Below are 23,744 nucleotides of genomic sequence, written 5' to 3' on the forward strand. Positions count from 1 at the left end.
TCCAAAGTGCCAAGAGAGAGCTTGCTCTCCCTGTCTTTGAGTACTGTTTTCACTGTCCCGGTTACCTCTTGGCTAACATTCTCTTCAGAGCTGCAGTGAAACCAGGAACCACGTGGAGAAGGCACCCACACTGAAAGTGCCTGGAGGGAACATTGGGGCTTCTTCTCAGTGTCTCTGACATAGGGTTTCACTGTCCCGGGAAAGTCTCTGCTAACACCCTGCAGAGCGCTGTGCCCAATATACAGAAACGTCTTGCGGTATCTCCTACAGGGAAAGTGCCAGGAGGGAATTGTGGAGCTTGTTCTCAGTGTCTCTGAGAATTGCTCTGATTATCCCTGTGACCTCTTTGCTAAGACTCTCCAGAGAGACGTCCTCAAAACCAACACACATCTTGACATATCTCCCACATTGATCGCAGTGTCTCCAGAAACGGCATTCAAGGAGCCAGGACCTTTTCTCCCTACACTGTCCATTGAGTTGTCCTCAAAACCAATATACATCCTGCTATATCTCCCACATGGAAAGTGCCAAGAGGGAGAAGTGGGGATTATGTTTAGACTTTCTCGGAACTGCTTCAAATCAACTAGATATCTTTGTGCTGTAAATCTCCCAACAGCCAAACGCAAAAGCAGCAAACATCTCGCTGTATGTCCCGCATCCAAAGTGCCAAGAGAGAGCTTGCTCTCCCTGTCTTTGAGTACTGTTTTCACTGTCCCGGTTACCTCTTGGCTAACATTCTCTTCAGAGCTGCAGTGAAACCAGGAACCACGTGGAGAAGGCACCCACACTGAAAGTGCCTGGAGGGAACATTGGGGCTTCTTCTCAGTGTCTCTGACATAGGGTTTCACTGTCCCGGGAAAGTCTCTGCTAACACCCTGCAGAGCGCTGTGCCCAATATACAGAAACGTCTTGCGGTATCTCCTACAGGGAAAGTGCCAGGAGGGAATTGTGGAGCTTGTTCTCAGTGTCTCTGAGAATTGCTCTGATTATCCCTGTGACCTCTTTGCTAAGACTCTCCAGAGAGACGTCCTCAAAACCAACACACATCTTGACATATCTCCCACATTGATCGCAGTGTCTCCAGAAACGGCATTCAAGGAGCCAGGACCTTTTCTCCCTACACTGTCCATTGAGTTGTCCTCAAAACCAATATACATCCTGCTATATCTCCCACATGGAAAGTGCCAAGAGGGAGAAGTGGGGATTATGTTTAGACTTTCTCGGAACTGCTTCAAATCAACTAGATATCTTTGTGCTGTAAATCTCCCAACAGCCAAACGCAAAAGCAGCAAACATCTCGCTGTATGTCCCGCATCCAAAGTGCCAAGAGAGAGCTTGCTCTCCCTGTCTTTGAGTACTGTTTTCACTGTCCCGGTTACCTCTTGGCTAACATTCTCTTCAGAGCTGCAGTGAAACCAGGAACCACGTGGAGAAGGCACCCACACTGAAAGTGCCTGGAGGGAACATTGGGGCTTCTTCTCAGTGTCTCTGACATAGGGTTTCACTGTCCCGGGAAAGTCTCTGCTAACACCCTGCAGAGCGCTGTGCCCAATATACAGAAACGTCTTGCGGTATCTCCTACAGGGAAAGTGCCAGGAGGGAATTGTCGAGCTTGTTCTCAGTGTCTCTGAGAATTGCTCTGATTATCCCTGTGACCTCTTTGCTAAGACTCTCCAGAGAGACGTCCTCAAAACCAACACACATCTTGACATATCTCCCACATTGATCGCAGTGTCTCCAGAAACGGCATTCAAGGAGCCAGGACCTTTTCTCCCTACACTGTCCATTGAGTTGTCCTCAAAACCAATATACATCCTGCTATATCTCCCACATGGAAAGTGCCAGGAGGGAGAAATGGGGATTATGTTTAGACTTTCTCGGAACTGCTTCAAATCAACTAGATATCTTTGTGCTGTAAATCTCCCAACAGCCAAACGCAAAAGCAGCAAACATCTCGCTGTATGTCCCGCATCCAAAGTGCCAAGAGAGAGCTTGCTCTCCCTGTCTTTGAGTACTGTTTTCACTGTCCCGGTTACCTCTTGGCTAACATTCTCTTCAGAGCTGCAGTGAAACCAGGAACCACGTGGAGAAGGCACCCACACTGAAAGTGCCTGGAGGGAACATTGGGGCTTCTTCTCAGTGTCTCTGACATAGGGTTTCACTGTCCCGGGAAAGTCTCTGCTAACACCCTGCAGAGCGCTGTGCCCAATATACAGAAACGTCTTGCGGTATCTCCTACAGGGAAAGTGCCAGGAGGGAATTGTGGAGCTTGTTCTCAGTGTCTCTGAGAATTGCTCTGATTATCCCTGTGACCTCTTTGCTAAGACTCTCCAGAGAGACGTCCTCAAAACCAACACACATCTTGACATATCTCCCACATTGATCGCAGTGTCTCCAGAAACGGCATTCAAGGAGCCAGGACCTTTTCTCCCTACACTGTCCATTGAGTTGTCCTCAAAACCAATATACATCCTGCTATATCTCCCACATGGAAAGTGCCAGGAGGGAGAAGTGGGGATTATGTTTAGACTTTCTCGGAACTGCTTCAAATCAACTAGATATCTTTGTGCTGTAAATCTCCCAACAGCCAAACGCAAAAGCAGCAAACATCTCGCTGTATGTCCCGCATCCAAAGTGCCAAGAGAGAGCTTGCTCTCCCTGTCTTTGAGTACTGTTTTCACTGTCCCGGTTACCTCTTGGCTAACATTCTCTTCAGAGCTGCAGTGAAACCAGGAACCACGTGGAGAAAGCACCCACACTGAAAGTGCCTGGAGGGAACATTGGGGCTTCTTCTCAGTGTCTCTGACATAGGGTTTCACTGTCCCGGGAAAGTCTCTGCTAACACCCTGCAGAGCGCTGTGCCCAATATACAGAAACGTCTTGCGGTATCTCCTACAGGGAAAGTGCCAGGAGGGAATTGTGGAGCTTGTTCTCAGTGTCTCTGAGAATTGCTCTGATTATCTGTGTGACCTCTTTGCTAAGACTCTCCAGAGAGACGTCCTCAAAACAAACACACATCTTGACATATCTCCCGCATTGATCGCAGTGTCTCCAGAAACGGCATTCAAGGAGCCAGGACCTTTTCTCCCTACACTGTCCATTGAGTTGTCCTCAAAACCAATATACATCCTGCTATATCTCCCACATGGAAAGTGCCAAGAGGGAGAAGTGGGGATTATGTTTAGACTTTCTCGGAACTGCTTCAAATCAACTAGATATCTTTGTGCTGTAAATCTCCCAACAGCCAAACGCAAAAGCAGCAAACATCTCGCTGTATGTCCCGCATCCAAAGTGCCAAGAGAGAGCTTGCTCTCCCTGTCTTTGAGTACTGTTTTCACTGTCCCGGTTACCTCTTGGCTAACATTCTCTTCAGAGCTGCAGTGAAACCAGGAACCACGTGGAGAAGGCACCCACACTGAAAGTGCCTGGAGGGAACATTGGGGCTTCTTCTCAGTGTCTCTGACATAGGGTTTCACTGTCCCGGGAAAGTCTCTGCTAACACCCTGCAGAGCGCTGTGCCCAATATACAGAAACGTCTTGCGGTATCTCCTACAGGGAAAGTGCCAGGAGGGAATTGTGGAGCTTGTTCTCAGTGTCTCTGAGAATTGCTCTGATTATCCCTGTGACCTCTTTGCTAAGACTCTCCAGAGAGCCGTCCTCAAAACCAACACACATCTTGACATATCTCCCGCATTGATCGCAGTGTCTCCAGAAACGGCATTCAAGGAGCCAGGACCTTTTCTCCCTACACTGTCCATTGAGTTGTCCTCAAAACCAATATACATCCTGCTATATCTCCCACATGGAAAGTGCCAGGAGGGAGAAGTGGGGATTATGTTTAGACTTTCTCGGAACTGCTTCAAATCAACTAGATATCTTTGTGCTGTAAATCTCCCAACAGCCAAACGCAAAAGCAGCAAACATCTCGCTGTATGTCCCGCATCCAAAGTGCCAAGAGAGAGCTTGCTCTCCCTGTCTTTGAGTACTGTTTTCACTGTCCCGGTTACCTCTTTGCTAACATTCTCTTCAGAGCTGCAGTGAAACCAGGAACCACGTGGAGAAGGCACCCACACTGAAAGTGCCTGGAGGGAACATTGGGGCTTCTTCTCAGTGTCTCTGACATAGGGTTTCACTGTCCCGGGAAAGTCTCTGCTAACACCCTGCAGAGCGCTGTGCCCAATATACAGAAACGTCTTGCGGTATCTCCTACAGGGAAAGTGCCAGGAGGGAATTGTCGAGCTTGTTCTCAGTGTCTCTGAGAATTGCTCTGATTATCCCTGTGACCTCTTTGCTAAGACTCTCCAGAGAGCCGTCCTCAAAACAAACACACATCTTGACATATCTCCCGCATTGATCGCAGTGTCTCCAGAAACGGCATTCAAGGAGCCAGGATCTTTTCTCCCTACACTGTCCATTGAGTTGTCCTCAAAACCAATATACATCCCGCTATATCTCCCACATGGAAAGTGCCAGGAGGGAGAAGTGGGGATTATGTTTAGACTTTCTCGGAACTGCTTCAAATCAACTAGATATCTTTGTGCTGTAAATCTCCCAACAGCCAAACGCAAAAGCAGCAAACATCTCGCTGTATGTCCCGCATCCAAAGTGCCAAGAGAGAGCTTGCTCTCCCTGTCTTTGAGTACTGTTTTCACTGTCCCGGTTACTTCTTTGCTAACATTCTCTTCAGAGCTGCAGTGAAACCAGGAACCACGTGGAGAAGGCACCCACACTGAAAGTGCCTGGAGGGAACATTGGGGCTTCTTCTCAGTGTCTCTGACATAGGGTTTCACTGTCCCGGGAAAGTCTCTGCTAACACCCTGCAGAGCGCTGTGCCCAATATACAGAAACGTCTTGCGGTATCTCCTACAGGGAAAGTGCCAGGAGGGAATTGTGGAGCTTGTTCTCAGTGTCTCTGAGAATTGCTCTGATTATCCCTGTGACCTCTTTGCTAAGACTCTCCAGAGAGACGTCCTCAAAACCAACACACATCTTGACATATCTCCCGCATTGATCGCAGTGTCTCCAGAAACGGCATTCAAGGAGCCAGGACCTTTTCTCCCTACACTGTCCATTGAGTTGTCCTCAAAACCAATATACATCCTGCTATATCTCCCACATGGAAAGTGCCAGGAGGGAGAAGTGGGGATTATGTTTAGACTTTCTCGGAACTGCTTCAAATCAACTAGATATCTTTGTGCTGTAAATCTCCCAACAGCCAAACGCAAAAGCAGCAAACATCTCGCTGTATGTCCCGCATCCAAAGTGCCAAGAGAGAGCTTGCTCTCCCTGTCTTTGAGTACTGTTTTCACTGTCCCGGTTACCTCTTGGCTAACATTCTCTTCAGAGCTGCAGTGAAACCAGGAACCACGTGGAGAAGGCACCCACACTGAAAGTGCCTGGAGGGAACATTGGGGCTTCTTCTCAGTGTCTCTGACATAGGGTTTCACTGTCCCGGGAAAGTCTCTGCTAACACCCTGCAGAGCGCTGTGCCCAATATACAGAAACGTCTTGCGGTATCTCCTACAGGGAAAGTGCCAGGAGGGAATTGTGGAGCTTGTTCTCAGTGTCTCTGAGAATTGCTCTGATTATCCCTGTGACCTCTTTGCTAAGACTCTCCAGAGAGACGTCCTCAAAACCAACACACATCTTGACATATCTCCCGCATTGATCGCAGTGTCTCCAGAAACGGCATTCAAGGAGCCAGGACCTTTTCTCCCTACACTGTCCATTGAGTTGTCCTCAAAACCAATATACATCCTGCTATATCTCCCACATGGAAAGTGCCAGGAGGGAGAAGTGGGGATTATGTTTAGACTTTCTCGGAACTGCTTCAAATCAACTAGATATCTTTGTGCTGTAAATCTCCCAACAGCCAAACGCAAAAGCAGCAAACATCTCGCTGTATGTCCCGCATCCAAAGTGCCAAGAGAGAGCTTGCTCTCCCTGTCTTTGAGTACTGTTTTCACTGTCCCGGTTACCTCTTGGCTAACATTCTCTTCAGAGCTGCAGTGAAACCAGGAACCACGTGGAGAAAGCACCCACACTGAAAGTGCCTGGAGGGAACATTGGGGCTTCTTCTCAGTGTCTCTGACATAGGGTTTCACTGTCCCGGGAAAGTCTCTGCTAACACCGTGCAGAGCGCTGTGCCCAATATACAGAAACGTCTTGCGGTATCTCCTACAGGGAAAGTGCCAGGAGGGAATTGTGGAGCTTGTTCTCAGTGTCTCTGAGAATTGCTCTGATTATCTGTGTGACCTCTTTGCTAAGACTCTCCAGAGAGCCGTCCTCAAAACAAACACACATCTTGACATATCTCCCGCATTGATCGCAGTGTCTCCAGAAACGGCATTCAAGGAGCCAGGACCTTTTCTCCCTACACTGTCCATTGAGTTGTCCTCAAAACCAATATACATCCTGCTATATCTCCCACATGGAAAGTGCCAAGAGGGAGAAGTGGGGATTATGTTTAGACTTTCTCGGAACTGCTTCAAATCAACTAGATATCTTTGTGCTGTAAATCTCCCAACAGCCAAACGCAAAAGCAGCAAACATCTCGCTGTATGTCCCGCATCCAAAGTGCCAAGAGAGAGCTTGCTCTCCCTGTCTTTGAGTACTGTTTTCACTGTCCCAGTTACCTCTTGGCTAACATTCTCTTCAGAGCTGCAGTGAAACCAGGAACCACGTGGAGAAGGCACCCACACTGAAAGTGCCTGGAGGGAACATTGGGGCTTCTTCTCAGTGTCTCTGACATAGGATTTCACTGTCCCGGGAAAGTCTCTGCTAACACCCTGCAGAGCGCTGTGCCCAATATACAGAAACGTCTTGCGGTATCTCCTACAGGGAAAGTGCCAGGAGGGAATTGTGGAGCTTGTTCTCAGTGTCTCTGAGAATTGCTCTGATTATCCCTGTGACCTCTTTGCTAAGACTCTCCAGAGAGCCGTCCTCAAAACCAACACACATCTTGACATATCTCCCGCATTGATCGCAGTGTCTCCAGAAACGGCATTCAAGGAGCCAGGACCTTTTCTCCCTACACTGTCCATTGAGTTGTCCTCAAAACCAATATACATCCTGCTATATCTCCCACATGGAAAGTGCCAGGAGGGAGAAGTGGGGATTATGTTTAGACTTTCTCGGAACTGCTTCAAATCAACTAGATATCTTTGTGCTGTAAATCTCCCAACAGCCAAACGCAAAAGCAGCAAACATCTCGCTGTATGTCCCGCATCCAAAGTGCCAAGAGAGAGCTTGCTCTCCCTGTCTTTGAGTACTGTTTTCACTGTCCCGGTTACCTCTTGGCTAACATTCTCTTCAGAGCTGCAGTGAAACCAGGAACCACGTGGAGAAGGCACCCACACTGAAAGTGCCTGGAGGGAACATTGGGGCTTCTTCTCAGTGTCTCTGACATAGGATTTCACTGTCCCGGGAAAGTCTCTGCTAACACCCTGCAGAGCGCTGTGCCCAATATACAGAAACGTCTTGCGGTATCTCCTACAGGGAAAGTGCCAGGAGGGAATTGTGGAGCTTGTTCTCAGTGTCTCTGAGAATTGCTCTGATTATCCCTGTGACCTCTTTGCTAAGACTCTCCAGAGAGCCGTCCTCAAAACCAACACACATCTTGACATATCTCCCGCATTGATCGCAGTGTCTCCAGAAACGGCATTCAAGGAGCCAGGACCTTTTCTCCCTACACTGTCCATTGAGTTGTCCTCAAAACCAATATACATCCTGCTATATCTCCCACATGGAAAGTGCCAGGAGGGAGAAGTGGGGATTATGTTTAGACTTTCTCGGAACTGCTTCAAATCAACTAGATATCTTTGTGCTGTAAATCTCCCAACAGCCAAACGCAAAAGCAGCAAACATCTCGCTGTATGTCCCGCATCCAAAGTGCCAAGAGAGAGCTTGCTCTCCCTGTCTTTGAGTACTGTTTTCACTGTCCCGGTTACCTCTTGGCTAACATTCTCTTCAGAGCTGCAGTGAAACCAGGAACCACGTGGAGAAAGCACCCACACTGAAAGTGCCTGGAGGGAACATTGGGGCTTCTTCTCAGTGTCTCTGACATAGGGTTTCACTGTCCCGGGAAAGTCTCTGCTAACACCCTGCAGAGCGCTGTGCCCAATATACAGAAACGTCTTGCGGTATCTCCTACAGGGAAAGTGCCAGGAGGGAATTGTGGAGCTTGTTCTCAGTGTCTCTGAGAATTGCTCTGATTATCTGTGTGACCTCTTTGCTAAGACTCTCCAGAGAGCCGTCCTCAAAACCAACACACATCTTGACATATCTCCCGCATTGATCGCAGTGTCTCCAGAAACGGCATTCAAGGAGCCAGGACCTTTTCTCCCTACACTGTCCATTGAGTTGTCCTCAAAACCAATATACATCCTGCTATATCTCCCACATGGAAAGTGCCAAGAGGGAGAAGTGGGGATTATGTTTAGACTTTCTCGGAACTGCTTCAAATCAACTAGATATCTTTGTGCTGTAAATCTCCCAACAGCCAAACGCAAAAGCAGCAAACATCTCGCTGTATGTCCCGCATCCAAAGTGCCAAGAGAGAGCTTGCTCTCCCTGTCTTTGAGTACTGTTTTCACTGTCCCGGTTACCTCTTGGCTAACATTCTCTTCAGAGCTGCAGTGAAACCAGGAACCACGTGGAGAAGGCACCCACACTGAAAGTGCCTGGAGGGAACATTGGGGCTTCTTCTCAGTGTCTCTGACATAGGGTTTCACTGTCCCGGGAAAGTCTCTGCTAACACCCTGCAGAGCGCTGTGCCCAATATACAGAAACGTCTTGCGGTATCTCCTACAGGGAAAGTGCCAGGAGGGAATTGTGGAGCTTGTTCTCAGTGTCTCTGAGAATTGCTCTGATTATCCCTGTGACCTCTTTGCTAAGACTCTCCAGAGAGACGTCCTCAAAACCAACACACATCTTGACATATCTCCCACATTGATCGCAGTGTCTCCAGAAACGGCATTCAAGGAGCCAGGACCTTTTCTCCCTACACTGTCCATTGAGTTGTCCTCAAAACCAATATACATCCTGCTATATCTCCCACATGGAAAGTGCCAGGAGGGAGAAGTGGGGATTATGTTTAGACTTTCTCGGAACTGCTTCAAATCAACTAGATATCTTTGTGCTGTAAATCTCCCAACAGCCAAACGCAAAAGCAGCAAACATCTCGCTGTATGTCCCGCATCCAAAGTGCCAAGAGAGAGCTTGCTCTCCCTGTCTTTGAGTACTGTTTTCACTGTCCCGGTTACCTCTTGGCTAACATTCTCTTCAGAGCTGCAGTGAAACCAGGAACCACGTGGAGAAGGCACCCACACTGAAAGTGCCTGGAGGGAACATTGGGGCTTCTTCTCAGTGTCTCTGACATAGGGTTTCACTGTCCCGGGAAAGTCTCTGCTAACACCCTGCAGAGCGCTGTGCCCAATATACAGAAACGTCTTGCGGTATCTCCTACAGGGAAAGTGCCAGGAGGGAATTGTCGAGCTTGTTCTCAGTGTCTCTGAGAATTGCTCTGATTATCCCTGTGACCTCTTTGCTAAGACTCTCCAGAGAGCCGTCCTCAAAACAAACACACATCTTGACATATCTCCCGCATTGATCGCAGTGTCTCCAGAAACGGCATTCAAGGAGCCAGGACCTTTTCTCCCTACACTGTCCATTGAGTTGTCCTCAAAACCAATATACATCCTGCTATATCTCCCACATGGAAAGTGCCAGGAGGGAGAAGTGGGGATTATGTTTAGACTTTCTCGGAACTGCTTCAAATCAACTAGATATCTTTGTGCTGTAAATCTCCCAACAGCCAAACGCAAAAGCAGCAAACATCTCGCTGTATGTCCCGCATCCAAAGTGCCAAGAGAGAGCTTGCTCTCCCTGTCTTTGAGTACTGTTTTCACTGTCCCGGTTACTTCTTTGCTAACATTCTCTTCAGAGCTGCAGTGAAACCAGGAACCACGTGGAGAAGGCACCCACACTGAAAGTGCCTGGAGGGAACATTGGGGCTTCTTCTCAGTGTCTCTGACATAGGGTTTCACTGTCCCGGGAAAGTCTCTGCTAACACCGTGCAGAGCGCTGTGCACAATATACAGAAACGTCTTGCGGTATCTCCTACAGGGAAAGTGCCAGGAGGGAATTGTCGAGCTTGTTCTCAGTGTCTCTGAGAATTGCTCTGATTATCCCTGTGACCTCTTTGCTAAGACTCTCCAGAGAGACGTCCTCAAAACCAACACACATGTTGACATATCTCCCACATTGATCGCAGTGTCTCCAGAAACGGCATTCAAGGAGCCAGGACCTTTTCTCCCTACACTGTCCATTGAGTTGTCCTCAAAACCAATATACATCCTGCTATATCTCCCACATGGAAAGTGCCAGGAGGGAGAAGTGGGGATTATGTTTAGACTTTCTCGGAACTGCTTCAAATCAACTAGATATCTTTGTGCTGTAAATCTCCCAACAGCCAAACGCAAAAGCAGCAAACATCTCGCTGTATGTCCCGCATCCAAAGTGCCAAGAGAGAGCTTGCTCTCCCTGTCTTTGAGTACTGTTTTCACTGTCCCGGTTACCTCTTGGCTAACATTCTCTTCAGAGCTGCAGTGAAACCAGGAACCACGTGGAGAAAGCACCCACACTGAAAGTGCCTGGAGGGAACATTGGGGCTTCTTCTCAGTGTCTCTGACATAGGGTTTCACTGTCCCGGGAAAGTCTCTGCTAACACCCTGCAGAGCGCTGTGCCCAATATACAGAAACGTCTTGCGGTATCTCCTACAGGGAAAGTGCCAGGAGGGAATTGTGGAGCTTGTTCTCAGTGTCTCTGAGAATTGCTCTGATTATCTGTGTGACCTCTTTGCTAAGACTCTCCAGAGAGCCGTCCTCAAAACAAACACACATCTTGACATATCTCCCGCATTGATCGCAGTGTCTCCAGAAACGGCATTCAAGGAGCCAGGACCTTTTCTCCCTACACTGTCCATTGAGTTGTCCTCAAAACCAATATACATCCTGCTATATCTCCCACATGGAAAGTGCCAGGAGGGAGAAGTGGGGATTATGTTTAGACTTTCTCGGAACTGCTTCAAATCAACTAGATATCTTTGTGCTGTAAATCTCCCAACAGCCAAACGCAAAAGCAGCAAACATCTCGCTGTATGTCCCGCATCCAAAGTGCCGAGAGAGCTTGCTCTCCCTGTCTTTGAGTACTGTTTTCACTGTCCCGGTTACCTCTTGGCTAACATTCTCTTCAGAGCTGCAGTGAAACCAGGAACCACGTGGAGAAGGCACCCACACTGAAAGTGCCTGGAGGGAACATTGGGGCTTCTTCTCAGTGTCTCTGACATAGGGTTTCACTGTCCCGGGAAAGTCTCTGCTAACACCCTGCAGAGCGCTGTGCCCAATATACAGAAACGTCTTGCGGTATCTCCTACAGGGAAAGTGCCAGGAGGGAATTGTCGAGCTTGTTCTCAGTGTCTCTGAGAATTGCTCTGATTATCTGTGTGACCTCTTTGCTAAGACTCTCCAGAGAGCCGTCCTCAAAACAAACACACATCTTGACATATCTCCCGCATTGATCGCAGTGTCTCCAGAAACGGCATTCAAGGAGCCAGGACCTTTTCTCCCTACACTGTCCATTGAGTTGTCCTCAAAACCAATATACATCCTGCTATATCTCCCACATGGAAAGTGCCAGGAGGGAGAAGTGGGGATTATGTTTAGACTTTCTCGGAACTGCTTCAAATCAACTAGATATCTTTGTGCTGTAAATCTCCCAACAGCCAAACGCAAAAGCAGCAAACATCTCGCTGTATGTCCCGCATCCAAAGTGCCAAGAGAGAGCTTGCTCTCCCTGTCTTTGAGTACTGTTTTCACTGTCCCGGTTACCTCTTTGCTAACATTCTCTTCAGAGCTGCAGTGAAACCAGGAACCACGTGGAGAAGGCACCCACACTGAAAGTGCCTGGAGGGAACATTGGGGCTTCTTCTCAGTGTCTCTGACATAGGGTTTCACTGTCCCGGGAAAGTCTCTGCTAACACCCTGCAGAGCGCTGTGCCCAATATACAGAAACGTCTTGCGGTATCTCCTACAGGGAAAGTGCCAGGAGGGAATTGTCGAGCTTGTTCTCAGTGTCTCTGAGAATTGCTCTGATTATCCCTGTGACCTCTTTGCTAAGACTCTCCAGAGAGACGTCCTCAAAACAAACACACATCTTGACATATCTCCCGCATTGATCGCAGTGTCTCCAGAAACGGCATTCAAGGAGCCAGGACCTTTTCTCCCTACACTGTCCATTGAGTTGTCCTCAAAACCAATATACATCCCGCTATATCTCCCACGTGGAAAGTGCCAGGAGGGAGAAGTGGGGATTATGTTTAGACTTTCTCGGAACTGCTTCAAATCAACTAGATATCTTTGTGCTGTAAATCTCCCAACAGCCAAACGCAAAAGCAGCAAACATCTCGCTGTATGTCCCGCATCCAAAGTGCCAAGAGAGAGCTTGCTCTCCCTGTCTTTGAGTACTGTTTTCACTGTCCCGGTTACCTCTTGGCTAACATTCTCTTCAGAGCTGCAGTGAAACCAGGAACCACGTGGAGAAGGCACCCACACTGAAAGTGCCTGGAGGGAACATTGGGGCTTCTTCTCAGTGTCTCTGACATAGGGTTTCACTGTCCCGGGAAAGTCTCTGCTAACACCCTGCAGAGCGCTGTGCCCAATATACAGAAACGTCTTGCGGTATCTCCTACAGGGAAAGTGCCAGGAGGGAATTGTGGAGCTTGTTCTCAGTGTCTCTGAGAATTGCTCTGATTATCTGTGTGACCTCTTTGCTAAGACTCTCCAGAGAGACGTCCTCAAAACCAACACACATCTTGACATATCTCCCACATTGATCGCAGTGTCTCCAGAAACGGCATTCAAGGAGCCAGGACCTTTTCTCCCTACACTGTCCATTGAGTTGTCCTCAAAACCAATATACATCCTGCTATATCTCCCACATGGAAAGTGCCAGGAGGGAGAAGTGGGGATTATGTTTAGACTTTCTCGGAACTGCTTCAAATCAACTAGATATCTTTGTGCTGTAAATCTCCCAACAGCCAAACGCAAAAGCAGCAAACATCTCGCTGTATGTCCCGCATCCAAAGTGCCAAGAGAGAGCTTGCTCTCCCTGTCTTTGAGTACTGTTTTCACTGTCCCGGTTACCTCTTGGCTAACATTCTCTTCAGAGCTGCAGTGAAACCAGGAACCACGTGGAGAAAGCACCCACACTGAAAGTGCCTGGAGGGAACATTGGGGCTTCTTCTCAGTGTCTCTGACATAGGGTTTCACTGTCCCGGGAAAGTCTCTGCTAACACCCTGCAGAGCGCTGTGCCCAATGTACAGAAACGTCTTGCGGTATCTCCTACAGGGAAAGTGCCAGGAGGGAATTGTGGAGCTTGTTCTCAGTGTCTCTGAGAATTGCTCTGATTATCCCTGTGACCTCTTTGCTAAGACTCTCCAGAGAGCCGTCCTCAAAACAAACACACATCTTGACATATCTCCCGCATTGATCGCAGTGTCTCCAGAAACGGCATTCAAGGAGCCAGGACCTTTTCTCCCTACACTGTCCATTGAGTTGTCCTCAAAACCAATATACATCCTGCTATATCTCCCACATGGAAAGTGCCAGGAGGGAGAAGTGGGGATTATGTTTAGACTTTCTCGGAACTGCTTCAAATCAACTAGATATCTTTGTGCTGTAAATCTCCCAACAGCCAAACGCAAAAGCAGCAAACATCTCGCTGTATGTCCCACATCCAAAGTGCCAAGAGAGAGCTTGCTCTCCCTGTCTTTGAGTACTGTTTTCACTGTCCCGGTTACCTCTTGGCTAACATTCTCTTCAGAGCTGCAGTGAAACCAGGAACCACGTGGAGAAGGCACCCACACTGAAAGTGCCTGGAGGGAACATTGGGGCTTCTTCTCAGTGTCTCTGACATAGGGTTTCACTGTCCCGGGAAAGTCTCTGCTAACACCGTGCAGAGCGCTGTGCCCAATATGCAGAAACGTCTTGCGGTATCTCCTACAGGGAAAGTGCCAGGAGGGAATTGTGGAGCTTGTTCTCAGTGTCTCTGAGAATTGCTCTGATTATCCCTGTGACCTCTTTGCTAAGACTCTCCAGAGAGACGTCCTCAAAACAAACACACATCTTGACATATCTCCCACATTGATCGCAGTGTCTCCAGAAACGGCATTCAAGGAGCCAGGACCTTTTCTCCCTACACTGTCCATTGAGTTGTCCTCAAAACCAATATACATCCTGCTATATCTCCCACATGGAAAGTGCCAGGAGGGAGAAGTGGGGATTATGTTTAGACTTTCTCGGAACTGCTTCAAATCAACTAGATATCTTTGTGCTGTAAATCTCCCAACAGCCAAACGCAAAAGCAGCAAACATCTCGCTGTATGTCCCGCATCCAAAGTGCCAAGAGAGAGCTTGCTCTCCCTGTCTTTGAGTACTGTTTTCACTGTCCCGGTTACCTCTTTGCTAACATTCTCTTCAGAGCTGCAGTGAAACCAGGAACCACGTGGAGAAGGCACCCACACTGAAAGTGCCTGGAGGGAACATTGGGGCTTCTTCTCAGTGTCTCTGACATAGGGTTTCACTGTCCCGGGAAAGTCTCTGCTAACACCGTGCAGAGCGCTGTGCCCAATATACAGAAACGTCTTGCGGTATCTCCTACAGGGAAAGTGCCAGGAGGGAATTGTGGAGCTTGTTCTCAGTGTCTCTGAGAATTGCTCTGATTATCTGTGTGACCTCTTTGCTAAGACTCTCCAGAGAGCCGTCCTCAAAACCAACACACATCTTGACATATCTCCCGCATTGATCGCAGTGTCTCCAGAAACGGCATTCAAGGAGCCAGGACCTTTTCTCCCTACACTGTCCATTGAGTTGTCCTCAAAACCAATATACATCCTGCTATATCTCCCACATGGAAAGTGCCAGGAGGGAGAAGTGGGGATTATGTTTAGACTTTCTCGGAACTGCTTCAAATCAACTAGATATCTTTGTGCTGTAAATCTCCCAACAGCCAAACGCAAAAGCAGCAAACATCTCGCTGTATGTCCCGCATCCAAAGTGCCAAGAGAGAGCTTGCTCTCCCTGTCTTTGAGTACTGTTTTCACTGTCCCGGTTACCTCTTGGCTAACATTCTCTTCAGAGCTGCAGTGAAACCAGGAACCACGTGGAGAAGGCACCCACACTGAAAGTGCCTGGAGGGAACATTGGGGCTTCTTCTCAGTGTCTCTGACATAGGGTTTCACTGTCCCGGGAAAGTCTCTGCTAACACCCTGCAGAGCGCTGTGCCCAATATACAGAAACGTCTTGCGGTATCTCCTACAGGGAAAGTGCCAGGAGGGAATTGTGGAGCTTGTTCTCAGTGTCTCTGAGAATTGCTCTGATTATCCCTGTGACCTCTTTGCTAAGACTCTCCAGAGAGACGTCCTCAAAACCAACACACATCTTGTCATATCTCCCACATTGATCGCAGTGTCTCCAGAAACGGCATTCAAGGAGCCAGGACCTTTTCTCCCTACACTGTCCATTGAGTTGTCCTCAAAACCAATATACATCCTGCTATATCTCCCACATGGAAAGTGCCAGGAGGGAGAAGTGGGGATTATGTTTAGACTTTCTCGGAACTGCTTCAAATCAACTAGATATCTTTGTGCTGTAAATCTCCCAACAGCCAAACGCAAAAGCAGCAAACATCTCGCTGTATGTCCCGCATCCAAAGTGCCAAGAGAGAGCTTGCTCTCCCTGTCTTTGAGTACTGTTTTCACTGTCCCGGTTACCTCTTGGCTAACATTCTCTTCAGAGCTGCAGTGAAACCAGGAACCACGTGGAGAAAGCACCCACACTGAAAGTGCCTGGAGGGAACATTGGGGCTTCTTCTCAGTGTCTCTGACATAGGGTTTCACTGTCCCGGGAAAGTCTCTGCTAACACCCTGCAGAGCGCTGTGCCCAATATACAGAAACGTCTTGCGGTATCTCCTACAGGGAAAGTGCCAGGAGGGAATTGTGGAGCTTGTTCTCAGTGTCTCTGAGAATTGCTCTGATTATCTGTGTGACCTCTTTGCTAAGACTCTCCAGAGAGCCGTCCTCAAAACAAACACACATCTTGACATATCTCCCGCATTGATCGCAGTGTCTCCAGAAACGGCATTCAAGGAGCCAGGACCTTTTCTCCCTACACTGTCCATTGAGTTGTCCTCAAAACCAATATACATCCTGCTATATCTCCCACATGGAAAGTGCCAGGAGGGAGAAGTGGGGATTATGTTTAGACTTTCTCGGAACTGCTTCAAATCAACTAGATATCTTTGTGTTGTAAATCTCCCAACAGCCAAACGCAAAAGCAGCAAACATCTCGCTGTATGTCCCACATCCAAAGTGCCAAGAGAGAGCTTGCTCTCCCTGTCTTTGAGTACTGTTTTCACTGTCCCGGTTACCTCTTGGCTAACATTCTCTTCAGAGCTGCAGTGAAACCAGGAACCACGTGGAGAAGGCACCCACACTGAAAGTGCCTGGAGGGAACATTGGGGCTTCTTCTCAGTGTCTCTGACATAGGGTTTCACTGTCCCGGGAAAGTCTCTGCTAACACCGTGCAGAGCGCTGTGCCCAATATGCAGAAACGTCTTGCGGTATCTCCTACAGGGAAAGTGCCAGGAGGGAATTGTGGAGCTTGTTCTCAGTGTCTCTGAGAATTGCTCTGATTATCCCTGTGACCTCTTTGCTAAGACTCTCCAGAGAGCCGTCCTCAAAACAAACACACATCTTGACATATCTCCCACATTGATCGCAGTGTCTCCAGAAACGGCATTCAAGGAGCCAGGACCTTTTCTCCCTACACTGTCCATTGAGTTGTCCTCAAAACCAATATACATCCTGCTATATCTCCCACATGGAAAGTGCCAGGAGGGAGAAGTGGGGATTATGTTTAGACTTTCTCGGAACTGCTTCAAATCAACTAGATATCTTTGTGCTGTAAATCTCCCAACAGCCAAACGCAAAAGCAGCAAACATCTCGCTGTATGTCCCGCATCCAAAGTGCCAAGAGAGAGCTTGCTCTCCCTGTCTTTGAGGACTGTTTTCACTGTCCCGGTTACCTCTTTGCTAACATTCTCTTCAGAGCTGCAGTGAAACCAGGAACCACGTGGAGAAGGCACCCACACTGAAAGTGCCTGGAGGGAACATTGGGGCTTCTTCTCAGTGTCTCTGACATAGGGTTTCACTGTCCCGGGAAAGTCTCTGCTAACACCCTGCAGAGCGCTGTGCCCAATATACAGAAACGTCTTGCGGTATCTCCTACAGGGAAAGTGCCAGGAGGGAATTGTGGAGCTTGTTCTCAGTGTCTCTGAGAATTGCTCTGATTATCTGTGTGACCTCTTTGCTAAGACTCTCCAGAGAGCCGTCCTCAAAACCAACACACATCTTGACATATCTCCCGCATTGATCGCAGTGTCTCCAGAAACGGCATTCAAGGAGCCAGGACCTTTTCTCCCTACACTGTCCATTGAGTTGTCCTCAAAACCAATATACATCCTGCTATATCTCCCACATGGAAAGTGCCAGGAGGGAGAAGTGGGGATTATGTTTAGACTTTCTCGGAACTGCTTCAAATCAACTAGATATCTTTGTGCTGTAAATCTCCCAACAGCCAAACGCAAAAGCAGCAAACATCTCGCTGTATGTCCCGCATCCAAAGTGCCAAGAGAGAGCTTGCTCTCCCTGTCTTTGAGTACTGTTTTCACTGTCCCGGTTACCTCTTGGCTAACATTCTCTTCAGAGCTGCAGTGAAACCAGGAACCACGTGGAGAAGGCACCCACACTGAAAGTGCCTGGAGGGAACATTGGGGCTTCTTCTCAGTGTCTCTGACATAGGGTTTCACTGTCCCGGGAAAGTCTCTGCTAACACCCTGCAGAGCGCTGTGCCCAATATACAGAAACGTCTTGCGGTATCTCCTACAGGGAAAGTGCCAGGAGGGAATTGTGGAGCTTGTTCTCAGTGTCTCTGAGAATTGCTCTGATTATCCCTGTGACCTCTTTGCTAAGACTCTCCAGAGAGACGTCCTCAAAACCAACACACATCTTGTCATATCTCCCACATTGATCGCAGTGTCTCCAGAAACGGCATTCAAGGAGCCAGGACCTTTTCTCCCTACACTGTCCATTGAGTTGTCCTCAAAACCAATATACATCCTGCTATATCTCCCACATGGAAAGTGCCAGGAGGGAGAAGTGGGGATTATGTTTAGACTTTCTCGGAACTGCTTCAAATCAACTAGATATCTTTGTGCTGTAAATCTCCCAACAGCCAAACGCAAAAGCAGCAAACATCTCGCTGTATGTCCCGCATCCAAAGTGCCAAGAGAGAGCTTGCTCTCCCTGTCTTTGAGTACTGTTTTCACTGTCCCGGTTACCTCTTTGCTAACATTCTCTTCAGAGCTGCAGTGAAACCAGGAACCACGTGGAGAAAGCACCCACACTGAAAGTGCCTGGAGGGAACATTGGGGCTTCTTCTCAGTGTCTCTGACATAGGGTTTCACTGTCCCGGGAAAGTCTCTGCTAACACCGTGCAGAGCGCTGTGCCCAATATACAGAAACGTCTTGCGGTATCTCCTACAGGGAAAGTGCCAGGAGGGAATTGTGGAGCTTGTTCTCAGTGTCTCTGAGAATTGCTCTGATTATCTGTGTGACCTCTTTGCTAAGACTCTCCAGAGAGCCGTCCTCAAAACAAACACACATCTTGACATATCTCCCGCATTGATCGCAGTGTCTCCAGAAACGGCATTCAAGGAGCCAGGACCTTTTCTCCCTACACTGTCCATTGAGTTGTCCTCAAAACCAATATACATCCTGCTATATCTCCCACATGGAAAGTGCCAGGAGGGAGAAGTGGGGATTATGTTTAGACTTTCTCGGAACTGCTTCAAATCAACTAGATATCTTTGTGCTGTAAATCTCCCAACAGCCAAACGCAAAAGCAGCAAACATCTCGCTGTATGTCCCGCATCCAAAGTGCCAAGAGAGAGCTTGCTCTCCCTGTCTTTGAGTACTGTTTTCACTGTCCCGGTTACCTCTTTGCTAACATTCTCTTCAGAGCTGCAGTGAAACCAGGAACCACGTGGAGAAAGCACCCACACTGAAAGTGCCTGGAGGGAACATTGGGGCTTCTTCTCAGTGTCTCTGACATAGGGTTTCACTGTCCCGGGAAAGTCTCTGCTAACACCCTGCAGAGCGCTGTGCCCAATATACAGAAACGTCTTGCGGTATCTCCTACAGGGAAAGTGCCAGGAGGGAATTGTGGAGCTTGTTCTCAGTGTCTCTGAGAATTGCTCTGATTATCCCTGTGACCTCTTTGCTAAGACTCTCCAGAGAGACGTCCTCAAAACCAACACACATCTTGACATATCTCCCGCATTGATCGCAGTGTCTCCAGAAACGGCATTCAAGGAGCCAGGACCTTTTCTTCCTACACTGTCCATTGAGTTGTCCTCAAAACCAATATACATCCTGCTATATCTCCCACATGGAAAGTGCCAGGAGGGAGAAGTGGGGATTATGTTTAGACTTTCTCGGAACTGCTTCAAATCAACTAGATATCTTTGTGCTGTAAATCTCCCAACAGCCAAACGCAAAAGCAGCAAACATCTCGCTGTATGTCCCGCATCCAAAGTGCCAAGAGAGAGCTTGCTCTCCCTGTCTTTGAGTACTGTTTTCACTGTCCCGGTTACCTCTTGGCTAACATTCTCTTCAGAGCTGCAGTGAAACCAGGAACCACGTGGAGAAAGCACCCACACTGAAAGTGCCTGGAGGGAACATTGGGGCTTCTTCTCAGTGTCTCTGACATAGGGTTTCACTGTCCCGGGAAAGTCTCTGCTAACACCCTGCAGAGCGCTGTGCCCAATATACAGAAACGTCTTGCGGTATCTCCTACAGGGAAAGTGCCAGGAGGGAATTGTGGAGCTTGTTCTCAGTGTCTCTGAGAATTGCTCTGATTATCCCTGTGACCTCTTTGCTAAGACTCTCCAGAGAGACGTCCTCAAAACCAACACACATCTTGACATATCTCCCGCATTTATCGCAGTGTCTCCAGAAACGGCATTCAAGGAGCCAGGACCTTTTCTCCCTACACTGTCCATTGAGTTGTCCTCAAAACCAATATACATCCTGCTATATCTCCCACATGGAAAGTGCCAGGAGGGAGAAGTGGGGATTATGTTTAGACTTTCTCGGAACTGCTTCAAATCAACTAGATATCTTTGTGCTGTAAATCTCCCAACAGCCAAACGCAAAAGCAGCAAACATCTCGCTGTATGTCCCGCATCCAAAGTGCCAAGAGAGAGCTTGCTCTCCCTGTCTTTGAGTACTGTTTTCACTGTCCCGGTTACCTCTTGGCTAACATTCTCTTCAGAGCTGCAGTGAAACCAGGAACCACGTGGAGAAAGCACCCACACTGAAAGTGCCTGGAGGGAACATTGGGGCTTCTTCTCAGTGTCTCTGACATAGGGTTTCACTGTCCCGGGAAAGTCTCTGCTAACACCCTGCAGAGCGCTGTGCCCAATATACAGAAACGTCTTGCGGTATCTCCTACAGGGAAAGTGCCAGGAGGGAATTGTGGAGCTTGTTCTCAGTGTCTCTGAGAATTGCTCTGATTATCCCTGTGACCTCTTTGCTAAGACTCTCCAGAGAGACGTCCTCAAAACCAACACACATCTTGACATATCTCCCGCATTGATCGCAGTGTCTCCAGAAACGGCATTCAAGGAGCCAGGACCTTTTCTCCCTACACTGTCCATTGAGTTGTCCTCAAAACCAATATACATCCTGCTATATCTCCCACATGGAAAGTGCCAGGAGGGAGAAGTGGGGATTATGTTTAGACTTTCTCGGAACTGCTTCAAATCAACTAGATATCTTTGTGCTGTAAATCTCCCAACAGCCAAACGCAAAAGCAGCAAACATCTCGCTGTATGTCCCGCATCCAAAGTGCCAAGAGAGAGCTTGCTCTCCCTGTCTTTGAGTACTGTTTTCACTGTCCCGGTTACCTCTTTGCTAACATTCTCTTCAGAGCTGCAGTGAAACCAGGAACCACGTGGAGAAGGCACCCACACTGAAAGTGCCTGGAGGGAACATTGGGGCTTCTTCTCAGTGTCTCTGACATAGGGTTTCACTGTCCCGGGAAAGTCTCTGCTAACACCCTGCAGAGCGCTGTGCCCAATATACAGAAACGTCTTGCGGTATCTCCTACAGGGAAAGTGCCAGGAGGGAATTGTCGAGCTTGTTCTCAGTGTCTCTGAGAATTGCTCTGATTATCCCTGTGACCTCTTTGCTAAGACTCTCCAGAGAGCCGTCCTCAAAACAAACACACATCTTGACATATCTCCCGCATTGATCGCAGTGTCTCCAGAAACGGCATTCAAGGAGCCAGGACCTTTTCTCCCTACACTGTCCATTGAGTTGTCCTCAAAACCAATATACATCCTGCTATATCTCCCACATGGAAAGTGCCAGGAGGGAGAAGTGGGGATTATGTTTAGACTTTCTCGGAACTGCTTCAAATCAACTAGATATCTTTGTGCTGTAAATCTCCCAACAGCCAAACGCAAAAGCAGCAAACATCTCGCTGTATGTCCCGCATCCAAAGTGCCAAGAGAGAGCTTGCTCTCCCTGTCTTTGAGTACTGTTTTCACTGTCCCGGTTACCTCTTGGCTAACATTCTCTTCAGAGCTGCAGTGAAACCAGGAACCACGTGGAGAAGGCACCCACACTGAAAGTGCCTGGAGGGAACATTGGGGCTTCTTCTCAGTGTCTCTGACATAGGGTTTCACTGTCCCGGGAAAGTCTCTGCTAACACCCTGCAGAGCGCTGTGCCCAATATACAGAAACGTCTTGCGGTATCTCCTACAGGGAAAGTGCCAGGAGGGAATTGTGGAGCTTGTTCTCAGTGTCTCTGAGAATTGCTCTGATTATCCCTGTGACCTCTTTGCTAAGACTCTCCAGAGAGACGTCCTCAAAACCAACACACATCTTGACATATCTCCCACATTGATCGCAGTGTCTCCAGAAACGGCATTCAAGGAGCCAGGACCTTTTCTCCCTACACTGTCCATTGAGTTGTCCTCAAAACCAATATACATCCTGCTATATCTCCCACATGGAAAGTGCCAGGAGGGAGAAGTGGGGATTATGTTTAGACTTTCTCGGAACTGCTTCAAATCAACTAGATATCTTTGTGCTGTAAATCTCCCAACAGCCAAACGCAAAAGCAGCAAACATCTCGCTGTATGTCCCACATCCAAAGTGCCAAGAGAGAGCTTGCTCTCCCTGTCTTTGAGTACTGTTTTCACTGTCCCGGTTACCTCTTTGCTAACATTCTCTTCAGAGCTGCAGTGAAACCAGGAACCACGTGGAGAAGGCACCCACACTGAAAGTGCCTGGAGGGAACATTGGGGCTTCTTCTCAGTGTCTCTGACATAGGGTTTCACTGTCCCGGGAAAGTCTCTGCTAACACCCTGCAGAGCGCTGTGCCCAATATACAGAAACGTCTTGCGGTATCTCCTACAGGGAAAGTGCCAGGAGGGAATTGTGGAGCTTGTTCTCAGTGTCTCTGAGAATTGCTCTGATTATCCCTGTGACCTCTTTGCTAAGACTCTCCAGAGAGACGTCCTCAAAACCAACACACATCTTGACATATCTCCCACATTGATCGCAGTGTCTCCAGAAACGGCATTCAAGGAGCCAGGACCTTTTCTCCCTACACTGTCCATTGAGTTGTCCTCAAAACCAATATACATCCTGCTATATCTCCCACATGGAAAGTGCCAGGAGGGAGAAGTGGGGATTATGTTTAGACTTTCTCGGAACTGCTTCAAATCAACTAGATATCTTTGTGCTGTAAATCTCCCAACAGCCAAACGCAAAAGCAGCAAACATCTCGCTGTATGTCCCGCATCCAAAGTGCCAAGAGAGAGCTTGCTCTCCCTGTCTTTGAGTACTGTTTTCACTGTCCCGGTTACCTCTTTGCTAACATTCTCTTCAGAGCTGCAGTGAAACCAGGAACCACGTGGAGAAGGCACCCACACTGAAAGTGCCTGGAGGGAACATTGGGGCTTCTTCTCAGTGTCTCTGACATAGGGTTTCACTGTCCCGGGAAAGTCTCTGCTAACACCCTGCAGAGCGCTGTGCCCAATATACAGAAACGTCTTGCGGTATCTCCTACAGGGAAAGTGCCAGGAGGGAATTGTGGAGCTTGTTCTCAGTGTCTCTGAGAATTGCTCTGATTATCCCTGTGACCTCTTTGCTAAGACTCTCCAGAGAGACGTCCTCAAAACAAACACACATCTTGACATATCTCCCGCATTGATCGCAGTGTCTCCAGAAACGGCATTCAAGGAGCCAGGACCTTTTCTCCCTACACTGTCCATTGAGTTGTCCTCAAAACCAATATACATCCTGCTATATCTCCCACATGGAAAGTGCCAGGAGGGAGAAGTGGGGATTATGTTTAGACTTTCTCGGAACTGCTTCAAATCAACTAGATATCTTTGTGCTGTAAATCTCCCAACAGCCAAACGCAAAAGCAGCAAACATCTCGCTGTATGTCCCGCATCCAAAGTGCCAAGAGAGAGCTTGCTCTCCCTGTCTTTGAGTACTGTTTTCACTGTCCCGGTTACCTCTTGGCTAACATTCTCTTCAGAGCTGC

The sequence above is a fragment of the Larus michahellis genome, unplaced genomic scaffold (assembly GCF_964199755.1).
Source record: "Larus michahellis unplaced genomic scaffold, bLarMic1.1 SCAFFOLD_57, whole genome shotgun sequence".
Lineage (NCBI taxonomy): Eukaryota > Metazoa > Chordata > Aves > Charadriiformes > Laridae > Larus > Larus michahellis.